Source organism: Schistocerca serialis, chromosome 3, assembly GCF_023864345.2.
Source record: "Schistocerca serialis cubense isolate TAMUIC-IGC-003099 chromosome 3, iqSchSeri2.2, whole genome shotgun sequence".
NCBI lineage: Eukaryota > Metazoa > Arthropoda > Insecta > Orthoptera > Acrididae > Schistocerca > Schistocerca serialis.
The window spans coordinates 625260476-625281182 of record NC_064640.1 but is presented as its reverse complement, the minus strand read 5'-3'; the positions used below and the strand labels follow the sequence as shown (position 1 = coordinate 625281182).

At 40.9% G+C, this 20707-nt stretch overlaps 1 protein-coding gene across 7 annotated transcripts in view; it reads right to left on the bottom strand.

The window, feature by feature from the left end:
- The window catches only part of LOC126470513 (uncharacterized), a 270580-nt gene that overhangs the window by 214124 nt on the left and 35749 nt on the right, over window positions 1–20707 (bottom strand). The window contains exon 2 of one of the 7 annotated variants that reach the window (XM_050098419.1): window positions 7884–7971. The exons of the other annotated variants lie outside the window; for them this stretch is intronic. The gene's annotated coding sequence lies outside the window, so the exon portion shown is untranslated. The remainder of the gene's footprint in view (window positions 1–7883; window positions 7972–20707) is intronic. 7 annotated transcript variants of the gene reach the window in all.

The window sequence follows — 20707 nt, the reverse complement described above, 5'->3', positions numbered from 1 at the left end:
ACCCACAACATTGGCGATGAGGCAACACCGCATTCGTAACTATACTGCCCTGATTTACTTGTGTAATGGCTTCGCCACCATCTCCAGATGTACTGTCCGAATTTTATCGCTTACAGAATCAGCAGACGCAGGCCTAACTGGATGCCCTTGGACAGCTCGTCCAGGGTCAACGTGCAATGCAAAACGATGCGGGCAGCCGCTGCTCCACCGCTAACGCAGCCACAACACGCAGTTGCACCAACTTTTCGTCCTTTTGATGCTGCACTGGAAAGCTGGACGGAGTGGTCACGCCAATTTGGATTCCATCTCGCCGCCTACAGAATTCAAGGTAACGAGCAGCAGCCTTTTTTATTGTCCTCCATCAGGGTGCACACGTACCGTGTGATAGTCAAATTATTTCCCCGACGCGACGTAACAACTCTGTCCTACGACGAAATTTTGTCTGCATTAGATGCATATTTCAAAGAAGCAGTCAATGTAGTTGCTAAACAGTATACCTTCTTTCGTACAAAACGTACAGCAGGTAAGACTAATCAGGAGTGGGTTGCAACCTTGCAAGGCCTTACTAGGGATTGTGCTTTGGAGTGTCAATGTGTACTCCCTTATTCAGATACTATGGTGTGTGACGCAATTGCACAGAACGTTTCTGATGTTCGTATAAGGGAACAGATTTTGAAACTAGTCAATCCCTCCCTTCCACAAGTGGTGGACATATTGGATCGGCAGGACACACTTGACTTTGCTCAGGAATCATTTGAAACTTCACCACCCGTGTGTCAGGTTAACCGGCCCACCGGGCGAGCTGCACGGAACAGTAAACAGTCCTCGCGCCCGGCCGCGCTGCTGCCGACAGGCTCTCAGCCACGTGTACCGTGCCGGCAAGCAAATGCAGTGCTAAAATCGTACCCGTTGTGTGCTACTAGACATTCGCGTGAGAATTGCCCGTCACGCCAAGCTATTTGCTTTTTCTGTAATAAAAAAGGACATGTTCAAAGTGTTTGCCAGAAAAAGCTCAGATCGGAAGCTCAAAACCATTCCAGGCCCTTTGCTTTGCGCCGGAATCGGAATCGAACCAAGGATACTCAGGCTAGAGACACTTCGCCCATGGAAATTCATATAGTTCATGCCACTCCGCCCACTGCCACTCTCTCTAACAGTGACTGTGTTTGTCCCACAAATAGTGCGCGTCGACATCGCCGGAACTCCCGTCAAGTCGCAAGTGATTTTGTACCAGTGTCAGTTCACGCTGCACAAGATGGTCACTCTTGTCGTCAGCAGGACAGTAAACTTTTTGTGGACTTGGACATTAATGGCAACGTGATACCATTCCAGCTCGATACCAGGGCTGCAGTTTCACTGATCAGTCAGGACACTTACAAACTGCTGGGCACACCTCCATTGCGTGCCGCAACTGTTAAGTTAACTAGCTATTCAGCTCACAAGATCCCTGTGTTAGGACAGTGCAGCCTTCTTGCAACATACAAGGGACAAAAAAACTTGTGTCATTTTACGTCCTTCGTTCTTCTTCTGCAGTGAACTTGTTTGGTTTCAATTTGTTTCAGTTGTTTAACTTGTCTATAGTAAATCGGGTCCTATCAGTGAACCAGACTGTGCCTTCAGACCGTGTTTCTCGTCTATGTGACGAATTTGCAGACATTTTTGCACTGGGCCTCGGTTGCACAAAGAACTATAAAGCACATTTGGAACTGAAAGTAAACGTGCAACCGAAATTTTTCAGAGCGCGCAATGTTCCCCACGCATTGTGTGATGAGGTCGCAAAAACATTACACGATTTGGAATCACAAGGTGTAATTGAACGTGTGCAGGATTCTTTCTGGGAATCACCCTTAATAATTTTGCCAAAACCTTTGGGAAAATTGAGACTTTGTGTGGACTTCAAGGCAACAGTGAATCCACAACTAGTGACTGCAACTTTTCCTTTACCCCGCCCAGAAGAACTTTTTGACAAACTGTGCCCGGGTAAATATTTTTCGAAGTTGGACCTTGCAGATGCGTACTTGCAAATACCGGTGGACGAAGAATCCCAGCGTGTTTTGGTGGTTAACACGCATCTTGGTTTGTATCGATTCAAACGACTGCCATTCAGGTGTGCATCCGCCCCTGCATTGTTTCAGCAATATCTACAAACTGTTTGTGTGTCGGTCCCTACTGCAGCAAACTATCTGGACGATATTGTGATCTCCGGAAAGACAGAAGAAGAACATTTAGCCAATCTCAGAACATTATTTCAGGTCTTGCGACAAAATGGTCTTCGCTTGCGGAAGGACAAATGTGTGTTTTTTGCTCGTGACTTACCCTATCTGGGACATGTACTCAATGCCCAAGGCATACATCCCAGTCCAGAGCACCTCCGTGCCATACAAGACTTGCCTTCGCCGCAGAATTTGAAGCAGCTACAGAGTGTGCTGGGAAAAATAAATTACCATAACAAATATGTTCCACAGGCCTCTTCCATTTCAGCTCCGCTTCATCACTTACGCCGTAAAGGTGTTCCGTTCGTCTGGACGACGGAATGCGAACGCGCCTTTCACCAGTTGAAATCGGCGTTGCTTTCCAATACTTGCCTTACACCATTCGATCCCCAGAAGCCCCTTTTGTTGATGGTGGATGCATCGGATTTCGGGATTGGTGCTGTGTTTGAGCACAAAGATGGTTCGCACGATCGCCCTATTGCCTTTGCGTCCAAATTGCTCTCGTCTGCACAAAGAAATTATTCACAGATCAAGAAAGAAGCATTGGCTCTCGTATTTGGTGTTACAAAGTTTCATGATTTCTTGTATGGTCGTCACTTTACCATCATCACAGACCACAAACCTTTGACGTTGCTTTTTCATCCGACCAAGCCTGTACCTCCATGTACAGCGCAGAAATTCATTCGCTGGTCTATTTTCCTCTCACAGTACAACTACGATATCTTGTATCAGTCCACTGCTAAGCACGGAAACGCCGATGCGTTGTCCCGTTTGCCTGTTGCTGAGGATAGAGCATTCGATTCCTCTGTACTTGCTTGCATGTTCCATGATTCGGAAACCGATGACATGGTCGAATCGTTTCCGATTGATTTTCGTCGTGTAGCTGCAGCCACAGCTGCCGACCCTGTCCTTGCTACCGTTCTGCATTTCATTGCTACGCAATGGCCCTTGTCAAAGTCACGGATCGGGGATCCGTTCGTTCGCCGATTTTTTGCTCACAAGGAGAGACCTTTTGTACAATGTGGTGTTTTGCTGTTGCGTTCTGATAATGATCAGTCCAGGGTCGTGGTCCCACATTCGTTACAGTCCTCTGTCTTACAACCTCTCCACCAAGGACATTGGGGTATAGTGAGAACGAAACAACTTGCTCGTCAGCACTGTACTTGGTTCAGAATCGATGCCGCGATTACGAATATGTGCTCTTCTTGCATGGTGTGTGCCGAACAACAATCACCACCACCGCGGAAATTCTTTGCATGGCCAAAAGCCACTTCCCCTTGGCAACGCTTACACATCGATTTTGCTGGTCCATTCTGGAATGCTCGATGATTCGTTGTGGTAGATTCATTCAGCAATTTTCCTTTTGTTGTCCAGATGTCTTCCACGACGTCATCTGCCACCATCCAAGTGTTATCCGCTATCTTTTGCATTGAAGGTCTTCCACAGACTATTGTTTCCGACAATTGCCCACAATTCATGTCCGCAGAATTTCAGTCATTCTGCAAGGCCAATGGTATTCAACATCTGACGTCCGCGCCATTTTTGCCAGTCAAACGGTGCCGCTGAACAATTGGTCAGGACTTTCAAGTCACAGATGTTGAAGTTGAAAGAGTCGCATTCTTGGGAGGACGCGTTATTGCTCTTTTTGTCCTCGTATTGCTCTCAGCCCCGAGATGGTCGCTCGCTGGCTGAGTTGCTTCACGGTCGCTCTCATCGCACCTTGATGTCTTTGCTACATCCGACGCATCAGGTTCCTGTGCAGTGGCAGACACCTGCTTTTGCCCCAAGCGACGTTGTCTACTATCGCCACTATCGAGGTTCACGGCGTTGGCTCGAAGGGCGCATTCTTCGCTGACTCGGCCGCGCTATGTATCTGGTTTTGGGGGCCTCTGGTGAGGTGCATCGGCATCTCAATCAGCTGCGCCTCTGTCGTCGCACGGGATCTGCCACTCCCCGTCTGCTTTCAGCGACGGTGCCGTCCGGTCAGCGCCCTGGGGACCCATCTACTGGCTCACCTCAGCCCCAGGTGTTACCGACGCTGCCTTCCATTTTGCCCCATGGTGACGTGACACACCGCTGCCGCCGCCTGTTCTCCCGCCGGCGACGCTCACAGTGGACACGTCGCTGCAACCCTTGGGTCATGTGCCGCCGATCGCTTCCCATGACCAGTTGTCCTCCGACATGGAACTCTTGCCCGCTCCAGACCATATGTCGTCTTCGCCCGTCGGGTGCCCCGGCCCCTCCTGTCTCTCTACGGGCGCATACACCGCATGTTGGCCGTGCACCCTGGAGCAGGTTTTCAGGCGTTTCCTAGCTCCCCGTGGTCCGAATGGCAGGGTGCGGGTGGCACAGCCTCGCCTGTTGTTAGGCTCCCCACCTCGTCGCATATGCCGACATGGGGTCCTCCCCATGGCGGGCGGAAGCCTTATGCCACAACCGTGCGCCAATTTCCGGGGGAGGAATGTGGTGTCACCGCCAGACACCACACTTGCTAGGTGGTAGCCTTTAAATCGGCTGCGGTCTGTTAGTATACGTCGGACCCGCGTGTCGCCACTATCAGTGATTGCAGACTGAGCGCCGCCACATGGCAGGTCTAGAGAGACTTCCTAGCACTCGCCCCAGTTGGACAACCGACTTTGCTAGCGATGGTTCACTGAGAAAATACTCTCTCATTTGCCGAGACGATAGTTAGCATAGCCTTCAGCTACGTCATTTGCTATGACCTAGCAAGGCGCCATTACCAGTTACTATTGATACTGAATCATGTACCGTCAAGAGCAACGTTCATCATTAATGGATTAAAGTTAAGTACTCCACCAGCTACGTCCGTTTTTCTAAAGTCTAAATTCCTTGTCCTGTTCCAGACCTCACGCCAGCCTACATGAGCTAAAACACGTGCCTTTCGGCTTCCTCTAGTACCCGGTGTTGGCTCTCCTGCCAACCCACAACACTGGACATGTTCAGGTAAAGGGCCTAATGTTTTTGGTATCTTGGTTCAGCATCCCAGTCAGGTGTGGAATGCAAACACAGCCCATGTGTCTATTTCTAGTGCTATTGGAGCCTGTGATTTGGTTTATGCAAGAGTGTAGAATGGATCATTACTTCTTGTCAGGAGCCAAAAAAAGAAAATACTGGGGTGACATCCTAAAAGAGCAATTGCAGTAAAAGGCTTCATTAAAAGAATTTTTTAACCAAACTGACAATGTTTTTGTGAATGTACAGTGTGATATGAAAGAACATAGAGTTACTAAAGCTAGATCAGCTGATAATGCTGAAGAATCATGCATTTTGTTGAAGCAAGAACTAGTGACTGATGAAACTGTTTCACTAGTAGAAATAGCTTGTGGTAGTGTTACTGCAGAAAAAAACAGAGCAGGCCAATATCACTATCAAGAAAGAAAATTACCTAAGGAAGGTAATGGCCTTCAAGTAGTTGATAATCTTAGTGATCTGGGAACCTGGCCAAATATTACAAATGAAAATTTTAGGATAAGAGCAATTAAGGTAGGTCTGCAAGATATTAATGAAAAAAATTTAAAATTTCCTGTCAAAAAGGTGTTTTACTGTTTTTCATTCCTTCCATCATCTTTCAAATGATGAGAAAGTTAAGCAAACAGTGCTTGTATATTTTCAAACAAACGGTGCTGTGTATTGCTTTAATTGAAGCTGTTTTGTTTGAATGCTGGCTCTCTCATAAGAAATGGTTTAAGCGACTGTAAAGCTTGTCAAAAATTCTCTCTAACCACTAACTGTCCTGCAACCATATTACCGAAATGTGCAAGTGGAAACAGCTTTCACAGAGAATTAAAAACTCAAAGTTAATGGATCAGGCAACTCAAAATCAAACTGATCAGAAAGAAAAGAGGTGGTGATTGGTTGTGTTTATTTTTCATCATCTATTTCCTTGCCGAAAGAAATCTTCCTGTAAGAGGTGACCATGAAATGTTGGGAAACTGAGGTAACGGAAACTTTTTTGGGGGCCAGTAGAATATTAATGGCCAAGTTCAATCACATATTAAAGGATCATACTAACTGTGTGGCTAAACTTTGGAGAATTGTTACTTACTTAAGTAAGGGCATATAAAATGAAATCATTACCCTAATTTCTGATGAGATTGTATCTATCATGAAGAATACCAAACTCAAAAACTAATATTATTCAATAATATTGGACTGTAGATCAGATTTAAGCCACAAGGAGCAATTAACATTGGTTTTATGTATGGTAGATGTGTTTTCAAAACCAGTTGCAACTGACAATTTTTTTTTAAGCCAGTGATGCTCCTGGGAAGTGTCTCACAGAATTGTTGCTTCAGATACTACATAATCTTGGCATAATGTTTGCAGATTGTTGGGGATTATCTTATGACAATGGAAGCAACATGAAGGGAATGAGGAATGGTACTAAAGCTTGTATCATCAAAGAAAACTCAAGAGCTCATTATATCCCTTGCTGTGCTCATTGTCTGAACTTGGTTGTTAGTGATTCAGTTCAATCATCTTTAATTGCATGACATTTTTTGGTGTAGATCAAATATTGTTCACATTACTTCATGCCTCTGTAAAATACTGGCAAGTACTCTATAATCATGTACATCTGACTCTGAAGACACTGTGTGACACAAGATGGTAGGCTTGGACTGAAAGTGTTCGGATTGTGAGATCTGAGCTTAATAACATAAAACTTGCAATAGCAGAGTTAAAGAACAATTGCAAAAATGATTCAGTGTGTTTCAGTGAAGTACCTAGTCTCTTCGAGGAAATTATAAGCTGTAAGCTTTCTTTGTGTGCTGCAGCATGGCATTGTGTCCTTTGCAATGTCAACAGAGTCAGTAGTGCAGTTCAGCAAGAAAGTACGCAATTAGACACTACAGTAAAATTAATAAAATTAGCATTTAATGGTAATGAAAAGTATAGAGCCAGCGGCTTTGAAAGGCTAAGAAAGAAGCAGAGGAATTTGTTGCAGCTTTAGGAAACATTGTCAAGTTAACAAATCAAAATCTGGAACTCTTAAAAGGCAGTTTTGTTAGGAAAGTAAGCATGAAATCATTTCAGAGGAACAGAATTTTTAAGGATAAATGTTGTAACTTAGGACACACAATACAAGCAAGAATGTTAGTACCACTTTGTTAGACATTGACATGTAAGCTAATCACCATAACATACACTGAACACAATAAGACAAGGCAAATGTATGCAAGTAGTTATAGAGTGATAACTGAGTGGAATACAGGAGGATTTAAATAGGCACTTGCCCATGGCAGGTTCTAGTGGAAGTTCACAGTATTGCTCTTTTGTGACACACTCTCCCGGTTGACAACACACTGTTAACATGCACGGCTTTCAAGAGTGTGTGCATTACCTCAGTAAACTTCTTCTGTGTTGTGGTAGACACCACTATTATGTCTTTGAAGGAAAGGTTTCAGCAGCTCAGTAACTGCTGTGGTATGCTGAGTATTATTTGTGAAATTAATAACTTGGCAACAAAGAAGTACGATCTCGACAGAGGATACAGAAATCTTGCAGATGCCTTGAGAAACCCTAAAATGTAGTCAGAAGGCATAAATTCACAGGATCTTGTGAATGAAATGGAATTGTTGTCCCCTATGCTTCCACCAACTGCCAACACATGTTCGGAAGTACTTCAGCACATCTTCAAAAATAACTTACAAGACTTTTTGTTGTGGCGTAACAAGACAGCTACGCCACACTGAAGTAGCCGAAAGGCACGCGTAATCTCCTTAGGCTAGATAGAGGTCTGAAACAGGATACGTAATAAGTGGTAACAAGAAAAGTACATAGCTGTTTTAATACTTAACTTTTAATCCTTGTTGTATACATCATTCTTGATGAGACATTTCATACGATAACTATCAAACTATGTAAGGCTAATGGCGCCTTGCTAGGTCGTAGCCATGGACTTAGCTGAAGGCTATTCTAACTGTCTCTCGGCAAATGAGAGAAAGGCTTCGTCAGTGTAGTCGCTAGCAAAGTCGTCGTACAACTGGGGCGAGTGCTAGTCCGTATCTCGAGACCTGCCTTATGGTGGCGCTCGGTCTGTGATCCCACAGTGGCGACACGCGGGTCCGACATGTACTACATGGACCGCGGCCGATTTAAGCTACCACTTAGCAAGTGTGGTGTCTGGCGGTGACACCACACTTTTCTTTAATGATTTTATGATGCCTTCAGCTGCCATGCTCTTTATTTCATGTGCAATTGTACAATTTCAGCCTCAGTCCACTTCCAAGCACTCTATGCAAAGCTTTGCCACAACTGCTCAAAAGTAACGTGCTCCTAAAATAGCTTGAAAACTCTGTAATTTATTTTATGAGCATGACATGGAGTCATAGGAGCATATACATACATGGCATAAGTTATTACTAAAAAATAATCCATTAAATACTTGAAAATGGCCTAAGGTCAAAATTCATGCATGAAATAAAGAGAGTGGCGGCTGAAGGCGTCATGAAATCATTCAAAAATTTCATCGCAGCTGCAGACCCTATCACATTGAAAATTATACAACTTACAAGGTGTTTTCCTGAATGTAATAATTGAATGTGTGTCTGTAGTTTCTGCAGACCATAATTTTTCCATGGTAAAGATCATTAAAAACTATCTGAGATCTTCAATGGACAATGAGCACTTAACAGCAGTGAAAAGACAGGTTGTATGTTAGCATTTTGCATGGTTAAAGCAGTGCATATAACAGTTATCACTACCTGGTCATTCAAGCTTCACTCGGAACCATTGTGAACTTTTACTATCATGTTGTGAAAAATAGTGATAAAGAATCATGAAAATAAAATTTGAGAATGCATATAAATCAAGTTTATTTCTATGACAGCTCTCACCAGCTCCTTGTCTTGGTTGTAAAAACAGGTCAGGAAACCCAGTGCTGAACTACTCACTTTTTGCTTCTTAAAAAATAAGAATTAGAATGGGACTCACAATTGTTACAGCTGTTACAATATCTGTAGGAATCTGTGGTTTCCTAAATTTATATGAAATACTGTAAGTAATTTTTTAAATACATTACAAAATTGACACATATGCTTGCTGTTAAGTGTATGAGTTAAAGAAAATATGACATCAGACATTATGATCCTGGACATACTTTTCGAGGATTACTTTACAAGTATCATTGCAGCAATAAAGTTCTATTTCTTAACAAAATGCAACACAGAGGCTACATTTCCAAATGTGAAAACTGCTTTGACAGATGAAAGAAATGCTTTTCTGAGAGATTTGGAAAAATATTTAGTAATTTACTACAACAGACACAACTAAAATCATATCAGAATTGGTTTAGTATTACTCTAATGTTAGAAATGCCTAACAAATTGTTAGAGTCCTATTTTTCCAAGTTCTATTTTGTGCTGGTTTTAGGTATAGGTTCGTTCATTTGAAGTGTATATTCATATGTTTTTGGTATGTATTTTCCTGGTTTCAGTGTATATTTCTGGTACTGTTGTACATATTTTAATGCATGCATCTAACACAGCAAAGCCAACTGACAATCTTACCAGGGCAGCAGCCCTGTCACATTCCCATAAAAAAAAAAAAAACCAGAGATTATATAGCATTTGCACAACTCAAACTTTAGCACATTACACTCTATATTTAAAAAAATTATTAAATTAAAATGTGTTTTTACCAACAACTCCTACGCCCATGTGAAGTCACAGGTATGCTATCATACACTGAGGTGACAAATGTCTCCGCATAGCAAAACACACTTATACAGATGGTGGCTGTATCATTCACACAAAGGTATAAAAGAGTGGTGCATTGGCAGAGCTGTCATTTTTGCTCAGGTTATTCATATGAAAAGGTTTCTGCTGTGATTATTGCCACACAATGGGAACTAACAGACTTTGAATGTGGAATGCTAGTTGGAGCTAGATACATTGGTCATTTCATTTCGGAAATTGTTACGGAATTCAGTATTCTGAAATCCACAGTGTCAAGAGTGTGCTGGGAATACAAAATTTCAGGCATTACCTCGCACCATGGACAATGCAGTGGCCAACGGCCTTCACTTAATGACTGAGAGCAGTGGCGTTTGCGTAATTGTCAGTGTTAACAGACATGCAACATTGCATTGAATAACTGCAGAAGAAATCAATGTGGGATGTACAACGAACATATCCATTAGGACAGTGCAGTGAAATATGGTGCTAATGTGCTATGGTAGCAGATGACCGACACATGACGTCATCTGCAGTGCATTTCCTGTGCTCATGACCATATCGGGTTGGGTCCTTGACAGCTGGAAAACGCGACCGGGTCAGGTGAGTCCCAGTTTCATTTGTTAAGAGCTGATGGTAGGGTTCAAGGATGGTGCAGACCCCATGAAGCCGTGGACCCAAGTTGTCAACAAGGCACTGTGCTAGCTGCTGATGGCTCCATAATGGTGTGAGCTGTGTTAACATGGAGTTGACTGGAGTCCTCTGGTCCAACTGAACTGATCATTGACTTTAAATGGTTATGTTTGGCTACTCGGAGACTATATGCAGACATTCATAGACTTCACGTTCCCAAACTCTGATGGAATTTTTATGGATGACAATGCGGCATGTCACTGGGCCACAGTTGTTCCTGATTTGTTTCATAAAAATTCTGGACAATTTGGAGCAAATGATTTGGCTACCCAGACTGCCTGACATGAATCCCATCAAACATTTATGGGCCATAATTGAGAGTTCAGTTTGTGCACAAAATCCTGCTCCAGCAACATTTTCACAATTATGGACAGCTATAGTGGCAGAATGGCTCAATATTTCTGTAGGGGACTTCTAGTGACACAATGAGTCCATGCCACTGGGCAATAGGAGGTCTGACACAATATTAGGAGGTATCCCATGACTTTTGTCACCTCAGTGTATATAATCATAAAAATCATATACACAAAGTGTAAATAAAAGCACATTCTTGAGAGAAAAAAAAAGAAAAGAAAAGAAAAGGGGAGGGAGGGGGAATGGAGTGCAAAATCAGACTTCACAGGGACCCCAAAATTCCTTAAACGGTCCATGTCGAAGTGTACCATAGTGAAACGTTTTGTGATACTTGCTACTAATGTTCTATATTCATGACCTTTCAGACAATATAAATACTGATCTCAAACTTTTTGCAGATGAACCAGTCATCTATAACAAAGGAGTACCTGAAAAAAGCTGCACAGATATGCAGCAAGATCTTAACAAAATTTCAAAGTGGTGCACAGATGGTAACTTGCTTTAGGTGTTCAGAAATGTAAAACTGCATACTTAAAAAAATGTAACAATGTAGTATCCAACTTCTACAATAACAATGAGACACAAACGTAATGTCAACTCATACAAATACCTGGGTATAACCGTTTATAGAGATATGAAATTGTATACCAGATAGGTTTCATTATAGGGAAAGCAAGTGGTAGACTTCAGTACATTGGTAGTAAACTAGTAAAAATGTAATCAGTCTACAAACAGGATTGCTTACAAAATACTCATGCTACCTTCCCTACAATATTTATGAAATATGTTGGACTCATACAAAATAGGACTAACAGTACACATACAAAGAACATCAGTATGAATGGCCACAGGTTTATTCAAACTATGGGAGAGCATCACAAAGGAGCAGTAAAAACTGACCTGGTAGACACTTGCAGATTGATGTTAACTATTCCACAGGAGTTTACTTAAAAGTTTCAAGAACCAGCTTTAAATGAAGAATCCAGGAATATAGTACAACCTCTGTGTATCCCTTCCACACAGTTTTCAAAGACAAAATTAGACTAATTACAGTGCACACAGAGGTGTTTATACATTCTTCCTGCACATCATATGTGAATGGTACAGTAACCACACAAGTCTTGGCCTCACTACTAGGCAGTGAGGACACCTGCTACAACCCTGTGTTTCTGTCAGATGATTACAGGTGGTTCTCCAGTCTCAGTACAGAGATGGTGTATGGGGCTTCCCCTAAAGGCTCCCGTTGCTAGTCTAATGCTTTTGTGGTGAACAGAGTACAAGGGCTTTATGGTTAGGATGGTCCTACAGAATCATATACTGTGCAGCAATAGTCCAGATGTAACCAAACAAAGGTTTTGTAAAATATGAAAAGGGAGGATATTTCTGTCCCTTAGTATCTAATACAGGCACTTTAAGAAGAGAGTTCTTGCCCACTCGAATAACTGAGTCAAGCAGCAGTTCCATAGATCACGTGATGACCAATTATGAAAATGTTGTTCCGGCACAGACTGTAAACGGGCACATATCTGATCATCTAGGACAATTATTAGTGATTGGTTGTCTTAATAAACTTAAACAAAACAAAAAATTTGAGAATAGAAGATTATTTTCTGAATACAACATCATCTTGCTAAAGAATACATTGGGTCAAGAATCTTGGGAATCAGTTTATAGAGACAGGGGAGTTGACAGCAAATGGGAAGTATTTTTAAAAATTTTAACTAGACATATTGATATTACTATCCCGGCAAAGAAGATGAATGTAAATAAAAATAAACCTCCAGTAGTCAAACGTGTAAAACTTGATGAAAAAACGAAAAGACTCAAAGAAGGAATGGAGTATATGTATAAGCTACACAGAGAAACCAGCCTTGATTCATATAAAGAGGATTATAAAAAATATAAATATGAGTATCGCAAGGAAGTAAGGAGAAGGAAAGTAGAACATATTAGTAAACAGATCCGAAATTCTGACTGTGTCTCAAAGTCGTGCTGGGCAGTAGTTAATGATATGAGGAACACTGATTCAAAAACTAAAATTAATAATATAGAGTTAAGTATACATAATGATAATTTTTCTGATCCTTATATAGTTAGCAATATATTTAATGATTACTTTATAGATGCTATTGAAAATGATACTTGCATGAAACAGGAGAGGCCGTTTAAATATGATAAGGAAAAGGAAAGGGACTCTTGTATGCTACCTACAGTAACCATCAAGGACGTAACAGAGCTAATTGACAACCTAAAAAATAAAAGATCAGCTGGATGGGATGAATTCTCTCCTTTTCTACTGAAAAAATGCAAGGGTGAGTTAGCCAGACCGTTAGTCCATCTAATAAATTGTGTACTTGAAGAAGGTGTGTTTCCGAAGAAACTGAAACTTGCTTTAGTTAAACCTTTATATAAAAAAGGGGAAAGAAAACAACCACAGAACTACAGACCAGTTGCCTTAACGTCAGTGTTTGGTAAATTAATTGAAAAAATAATGCTAGAAATCCTAATTGAGCACTATAATATGAATAACTTAATAGGAGATTTCCAACACGGCTTTAGAAGTGGTCGGAGCACCATGTCTGCAGCAGTACAGTTTGTACACTGTCTGATGGAGAAAATAAATGAGGGATACGAAACGGCAGGAGTGTTTTTAGATCTTTCCAAAGCGTTTGACAGAGTCCATCATGGCGCTCTTTTAAGTAAACTTGCTTATAATGGTGTCAGTGGGAAACTGTTGCTTTTAATAGAATCTTACCTTAAAGATAGACAACAATGCACAGAAGTTGTGTATGATAATGGAGAGGTAATTGCAAAAAGAAGATCAAAGATAAGGAACATAAATTTTGGTGTGCCACAAGGCTCTATCTTGGGCCCCTTCTTGTTTATTTGCTACGTGAATGATTTCCCAACAGTATTAGACACCAGTCATCGTATTACTATGTATGCTGATGACACCTCTGGGGTTTGCTGGGCACGTAGTAATGATGACCTAAATTCAGTGGTACAGAATTTTGTTGAAAAAGCCCAAACACATTTTGAAAAAGAAAACCTGAGGGTCAATATTAACAAAACTAATTTAATTTATTTTAAGACAACTAGTTCAAATAAAAATACTGTTCTAAATGAGGACATTCAGGAAAATACCTGTTCAGAATGTAAATTTCTGGGGATATATATAGATGACAGACTTTCATGGAATCAGCAAATAGATCATGTCTGTGGTAAAATAACATCTAGTCTGTATTTACTAAGGAGATTAGTTCAATATTTAGATATCGAAGCAATAAAAATAGCGTATTTTGGGTTGGTGTATCCCCATCTATCTTATGGAATTGTATTGTGGGGTGGGTGTAGCCAATACAATATAAAAAGGGTATTTGTATTGCAGAAAAGAGTAATAAGAACTATGGCAAAAGTAAGACCCAGAACTTCATGTAAAAACCTGTTTATTAAGTTTAATATTATGACTATCTATGCAGTATATATGTTTCAATCAATATTATTAGTGAAAAAAGACAAAAAAGTGACAAACAGGAATATGGAAATCCATGATTACAATACAAGACAAAAATCGGACTTTCATATGGTGAGCAGACGATTGAATCTAACAACAAATACCCCATTCATTAAGGGAGCAATATTTTATAATTCTCTGCCAAACAACCTGAAACAGCTTTCTGGTAGAATTTTTAAAAACGAGTTAAAAAAATGGCTTGTATTGAAGTGCCCATACAGTATGGTGCTGACATGATTTGACCTCAGGAATGCTATATTAAATATACTTCAATGATATTTTACTTAGTAGCATGTAATCTATTTATATTGTGTATCAATAATCTGAATGTAATTATTATAACATTGCCCATGCATGTTAAATACATGTTTCGAGCTGTAAGATAAAAGATAAAAGGGATGCTTCAGATGTGGCAACCTAGTGAGTTTCTTGTCATAGCTGACGTCTAGGAACTTTTTGATTCTTTGACACTAAGAATAGTATCCTCCAGTCCCAGTTTGGATTGTTAAAAACATGAAGTATTTTATTAAAATTGACAAAAATAATTTTATATGAAAATCTGAGGTCTGTGATTTCAGCTCATAATTCTAGATTTCTGAATGCTAGTTGCAGGTGTCAAGCAATCATCCTTGAGACAAAAGGATGAACAAAAGATTGCAAAATTGTCCACAAAAAGAGAGCACTAGATACAGATCCTGATAGTGGACACAATATTTCTAATGACTACTGCAAAAAGGGTAACACTTAACATGGTCCCCTGAGATATACTATTCACCTGGGTCTATTCCATCTACATGATATGTACATGACTACTCTGCAATGCAAACTTAAGTGCCTGACAAAGGGTTCACTGAACCACCTTCAAGCTATTTCTCTACTGCTCCACTGTCAAACAGTTTGTGGGAAAAAGAAACACTTAAATTTTTCCATGCGAGCTCCCATTTCTCCATATGTATGGCTTATAATGAGTGATTAATATCACTGGGCCACAAGCTCTACATACACTAGGGGTCAAGAAGTGAAGACATTCCTCTTGTCAAATGATTTTCAGTACAGGGAATATTAGACATTATGTACTGCAAATGGACCATTCTCAGCTACTGACCTGTCACTTTGCTTTCCTGCACTAGCTAAAACTGTCCTTTGGGAAGTGCCAGAGGACTTGTATTCCAGGGACCACTTTCCCATTTGCATTTACCTGCCAGACACATCAGCACCTGTCATCAAGCCATCTAAAGAATGTTGAAGAGAGCCAGCTGCATGGTTTACAGCAATCTGGCTATATCTGAGCGCCAGTCTGAGACATGTAGAACTTGTCACTATCCTGAAGTCATTCGTTGAACCTGGCAGGCAGCCAGTCCCTTGATGGAGCAGAGAATGTCACTTAACTATCAGTGACAAAAGGGCAGCACTGCTAAAGTTCCATCTTAATCCATCTCCTTACAATCTTGCAGCCCTTCACATTGCTCAGAAAAAAGCTTGCTGTATTACCAGAGGAAGCAAAATGCAGTTCTGAATTCTTCCTAAGATTCCTTAAATGTTTTGCACCACCAAAAAAACTCATGGTAATTGATGAGAAGGATCAATAGGGACACATGCCAGGACTATGATATGTTGCTGCATTTCAATATTAAGTCCAATAGTTATCTTCTCCTGTCTTTCAAGATAATGTAGTCTGAGCGGCAACACAATGGTCCTTGGAGGGAAGCAATCATGATCCCCCTCCTAAGACTCAGGAAAGACCACACCAGTCCAAATAGTTATTGCAGTGTAGCACTGACCAGCTCTATAGAGGAGGCATTAGACTGAGTGGTCAAAAGCTGCTTAGTATAAACTCTCAAAGTCTGAATGCTTCTCAATTGAATCCAGTGTGGTTTCTGTCAGTATTACTCTACACACTAAACTGTTGAATGGGGCGTCAAGAATTTTCTTCCAATTTTAATGCAATGCTTCATTTCTGGGCGCTATTTTAGGTTCAGAGTTGGCAATAGACCCCCAGAGTGACATACTCTCTGCTATTCTTAATCTATATAAATGATTGTGGAGACAATTTGAGTAACCTTCTTAGATTGTTTGGAGATGATGCTGTCATATACCATCTAGCAATGTCATTAAAAGATCAAAAACAATTGCAAAATGATTTAAACAAGTTACCCGTATGATGCAAAAAGTGAGGACTGACTCTAAATAATGAAAAGTGTATGATCATCTGCATGAGTACTAAAAGGAATTCATTAAATTTTGTTTACATGATAAACCATACAAATTTAAAGGCTGTCATTTTAACTAAATGCCTAGGAATTACAATTATGAGCATCTTAAACTGGATCAATCACATAGAACAATGTTGCAGGAAAGGCAAACCAAATACTGTGTTTTATTGACAGAAAACTTAGGAGATGCAACAGGTCTATCACAGAGAGCCTTTGCTATGCTTGTCTGTCCTCTGTTAGAGTACTGCAGTGCAGTATGGGATCCTTACTAGATAGGATTGACAGAGGACATAAAAAAAGTTCAAAGAAAATCAGCTCATTTTGTATTATCACAAAACAGGGGAGAGTGTGTCATGGATTTGATATGCAAGTTGGGGTCACAATCATTAAAACAAAGACGTTTTTCATTGCAGCAAGATCTTTTCACGAAATTTCAATGTCCAGTGTTCCCCTCCGAGTGTGAAAATATTTGGTTCCTTTAAAAGGGTGTGGCTGATTTCCTTCCCCATCCTTGACACAATCTGAGCTTGTGCTCGTCTCTAATCACCTCGATGTTGACAGGATGTTCAGCCCTTCCTTCCTTTTCTTCTGTGATGTGCATACAATGTCATATCAGTGTATTCTTTATGCAATATTGAAAACTTTGATTTAAAAGTGAATTTATATATCCTAGGGACCATTCAAGTTATTAACCAGAGACTTGAATAATGCTATCTTATTGTAAAAACAGACATAATGTCTGATGGGATACCGCAATCTCTGGTTGTACAAGGTTACTTATAATCCTTCTTGATTGCAAAAATGTTTATTCATATGGCCAGTTTTGGTTCCTCTAGAACCATCTTCAGATCTGAAACAATGTTGTTGTTGTTGTGGTCTTCAGTCCTGAGACTGGTTTGATGCAGCTCTCCATGCTACTCTATCCTGTGCAAGCTTTTTCATCTCCCAGTACCTACTGCAACCTACATCCTTCTGAATCTGCTTAGTGTATTCATCTCTTGGTCTCCCTCTACGATTTTTACCCTCCACGCTGCCCTCCAATACTAAATTGGTGATCCCTTGATGCCTCAGAACATGTCCTACCAACCGATCCCTTCTTCTGGTCAAGTTGTGCCACAAACTTCTCTTCTCCCCAATCCTATTCAATACTTCCTCATTAGTTACGTGATCTACCCATCTAATCTTCAGCATTCTTCTGTAGCACCACATTTCGAAAGCTTCTATTCTCTTCTTGTCCAAACTGGTTATCGTCCATGTTTCACTTCCATACATGGCTACACTCCATACGAATACTTTCAGAAATGACTTCCTGACACTTAAATCAATACTGGATGTTAACAAATTTCTCTTCTTCAGAAACGCTTTCCTTGCCATTGCCAGCCTACATTTTATATCCTCTCTACTTCGACCATCATCAGTTATTTTGCTCCCCAAATAGCAAAACTCCTTTACTACTTTAAGTGCCTCATTTCCTAATCTAATTCCCTCAGCATCACCCGACTTAATTAGACTACATTCCATTATCCTTGTTTTGCTTTTGTTGATGTTCATCTTATATCCTCCTTTCAAGACACTGTCCATTCCATTCAACTGCTCTTCCAAGTCCTTTGCTGTCTCTGACAGAATTACAATGTCATCGGCGAACCTCAAAGTTTTTATTTCTTCTCCATGAATTTTAATACCTACTCCGAATTTTTCTTTTGTTTCCTTTACTGCTTGCTCAATATACAGATTGAACAACATCGGGGAGAGGCTACAACCCTGTCTTACTCCCTTCCCAACCACTGCTTCCCTTTCATGTCCCTCGACTCTTATAACTGCCATCTGGTTTCTGTACAAACTGTAAATAGCCTTTCGCTCCCTGTATTTTACCCCTGCCACCTTTAGAATTTGAAAGAGAGTATTCCAGTCAACGTTGTCAAAAGCTTTCTCTAAGTCTACAAATGCTAGAAACGTAGGTTTGCCTTTCCTTAATCTTTCTTCTAAGATAAGTCGTAAGGTCAGTATTGCCTCACGTGTTCCAATGTTTCTACGGAATCCAAACTGATCTTCCCCGAGGTTGGCCTCTACCAGTTTTTCCATTCGTCTGTAAAGAATTCGTGTTAGTATTTTGCAGCTGTGACTTATTAAGCTGATAGTTCGGTAATTTTCACATCTGTCAACACCTGCTTTCTTTGGGATTGGAATTATTATATTCTTCTTGAAGTCTGAGGGTATTTCGCCTGTTTCATACATCTTGCTCACCAGATGGTAGAGTTTTGTCAGGACTGGCTCTCCCACGGCCGTCAGTAGTTCCACTGGAATATTGTCTACTCCGGGGGCCTTGTTTCGACTCAGGTCTTTCAGTGCTCTGTCAAACTCTTCACGCAGTATCATATCTCCCATTTCATCTTCATCTACATCCTCTTCCATTTCCATAATATTGTCCTCAAGTACATTGCCCTTGTATAGGCCCTCTATATACTCCTTCCACCTTTCTGCTTTCCCTTCTTTGCTTAGAACTGGGTTTCCATCTGAGCTCTTGATATTCATACAAGTCGTTCTCTTATCTCCAAAGGTCTCTTTAATTTTCCTGTAGGCGGTATCTATCTTACCCCTAGTGAGATAGGCCTCTACATCCTTACATTTGTCCTCTAGCCATCCCTGCTTAGCCATTTTGCACTTCCTGTCGATCTCATTTTTGAGACGTTTGTATTCCTTTTTGCCTGTTTCACTTACTGCATTTTTATATTTCCTCCTTTCATCAATTAAATTCAATATTTCTTCTGTTACCCAAGGATTTCTACTAGCCCTCGTCTTTTTACCTACTTGATCCTCTGCTGCCTTCACTACTTCATCCCTCAAAGCTACCCATTCTTCTTCTACTGTATTTATTTCCCCCATTCCTGTCAATTGCTCCCTTATGCTCTCCCTGAATCTCTGTACAACCTCCGGTTCTTTTAGTTTATCCAGGTCCCATCTCCTTAAATTCCCACCTTTTTGCAGCTTCTTCAGTTTTAATCTACAGGTCATAACCAATAGATTGTGGTCAGAGTCCACATCTGCCCCTGGAAATGTCTTACAATTTAAAACCTGGTTCCTAAATCTCTGTCTTACCATTATATAATCTATCTGATACCTTTTAGTATCTCCAGGGTTCTTCCATGTATACAACCTTCTTTCATGATTCTTAAACCAAGTGTTAGTTATGATTATGTTGTGCTCTGTGCAAAATTCTACCAGGCGGCTTCCTCTTTCATTTCTGTCCCCCAATCCATATTCACCTACTATGTTTCCTTCTCTCCCTTTTCCTACACTCGAATTCCAGTCACCCATGACTATTAAATTTTCGTCTCCCTTCACAATCTGAATAATTTCTTTTATTTCATCATACATTTCTTCAATTTCTTCGTCATCTGCAGCGCTAGTTGGCATATAAACTTGTACTACTGTAGTAGGTGTGGGCTTCGTATCTATCTTGGCCACAATAATGCGTTCACTATGCTGTTTGTAGTAGCTTACCCGCATTCCTATTTTCCTATTCATTATTAAACCTACTCCTGCATTACCCCTATTTGATTTTGTGTTTATAACCCTGTAGTCACCTGACCAGAAGTCTTGTTCCTCCTGCCACCGAACTTCACTAATTCCCACTATATCTAACTTCAACCTATCCATTTCCCTTTTTAAATTTTCTAACCTACCTGCCCGATTAAGGGATCTGACATTCCACGCTCCGATTCGTAGAACGCCGGTTTTCTTTCTCCTGATAACGACATCCTCTTGAGTAGTCCCCGCCCGGAGATCCGAGTGGGGGACTATTTTACCTCCGGAATATTTTACCCAAGAGGACGCCATCATCATGTAATCATACAGTAAAGCTGCATGCCCTCGGGAAAAATTACGGCTGTAGTTTCCCCTTGCTTTCAGCCGTTCGCAGTACCAGTACAGCAAGGCCGTTTTGGTTATTGTTACAAGGCCAGATCAGTCAATCATCCAGACTGTTGCCCTTGCAACTACTGAAAAGGCTGCTGCCCCTCTTCAGGA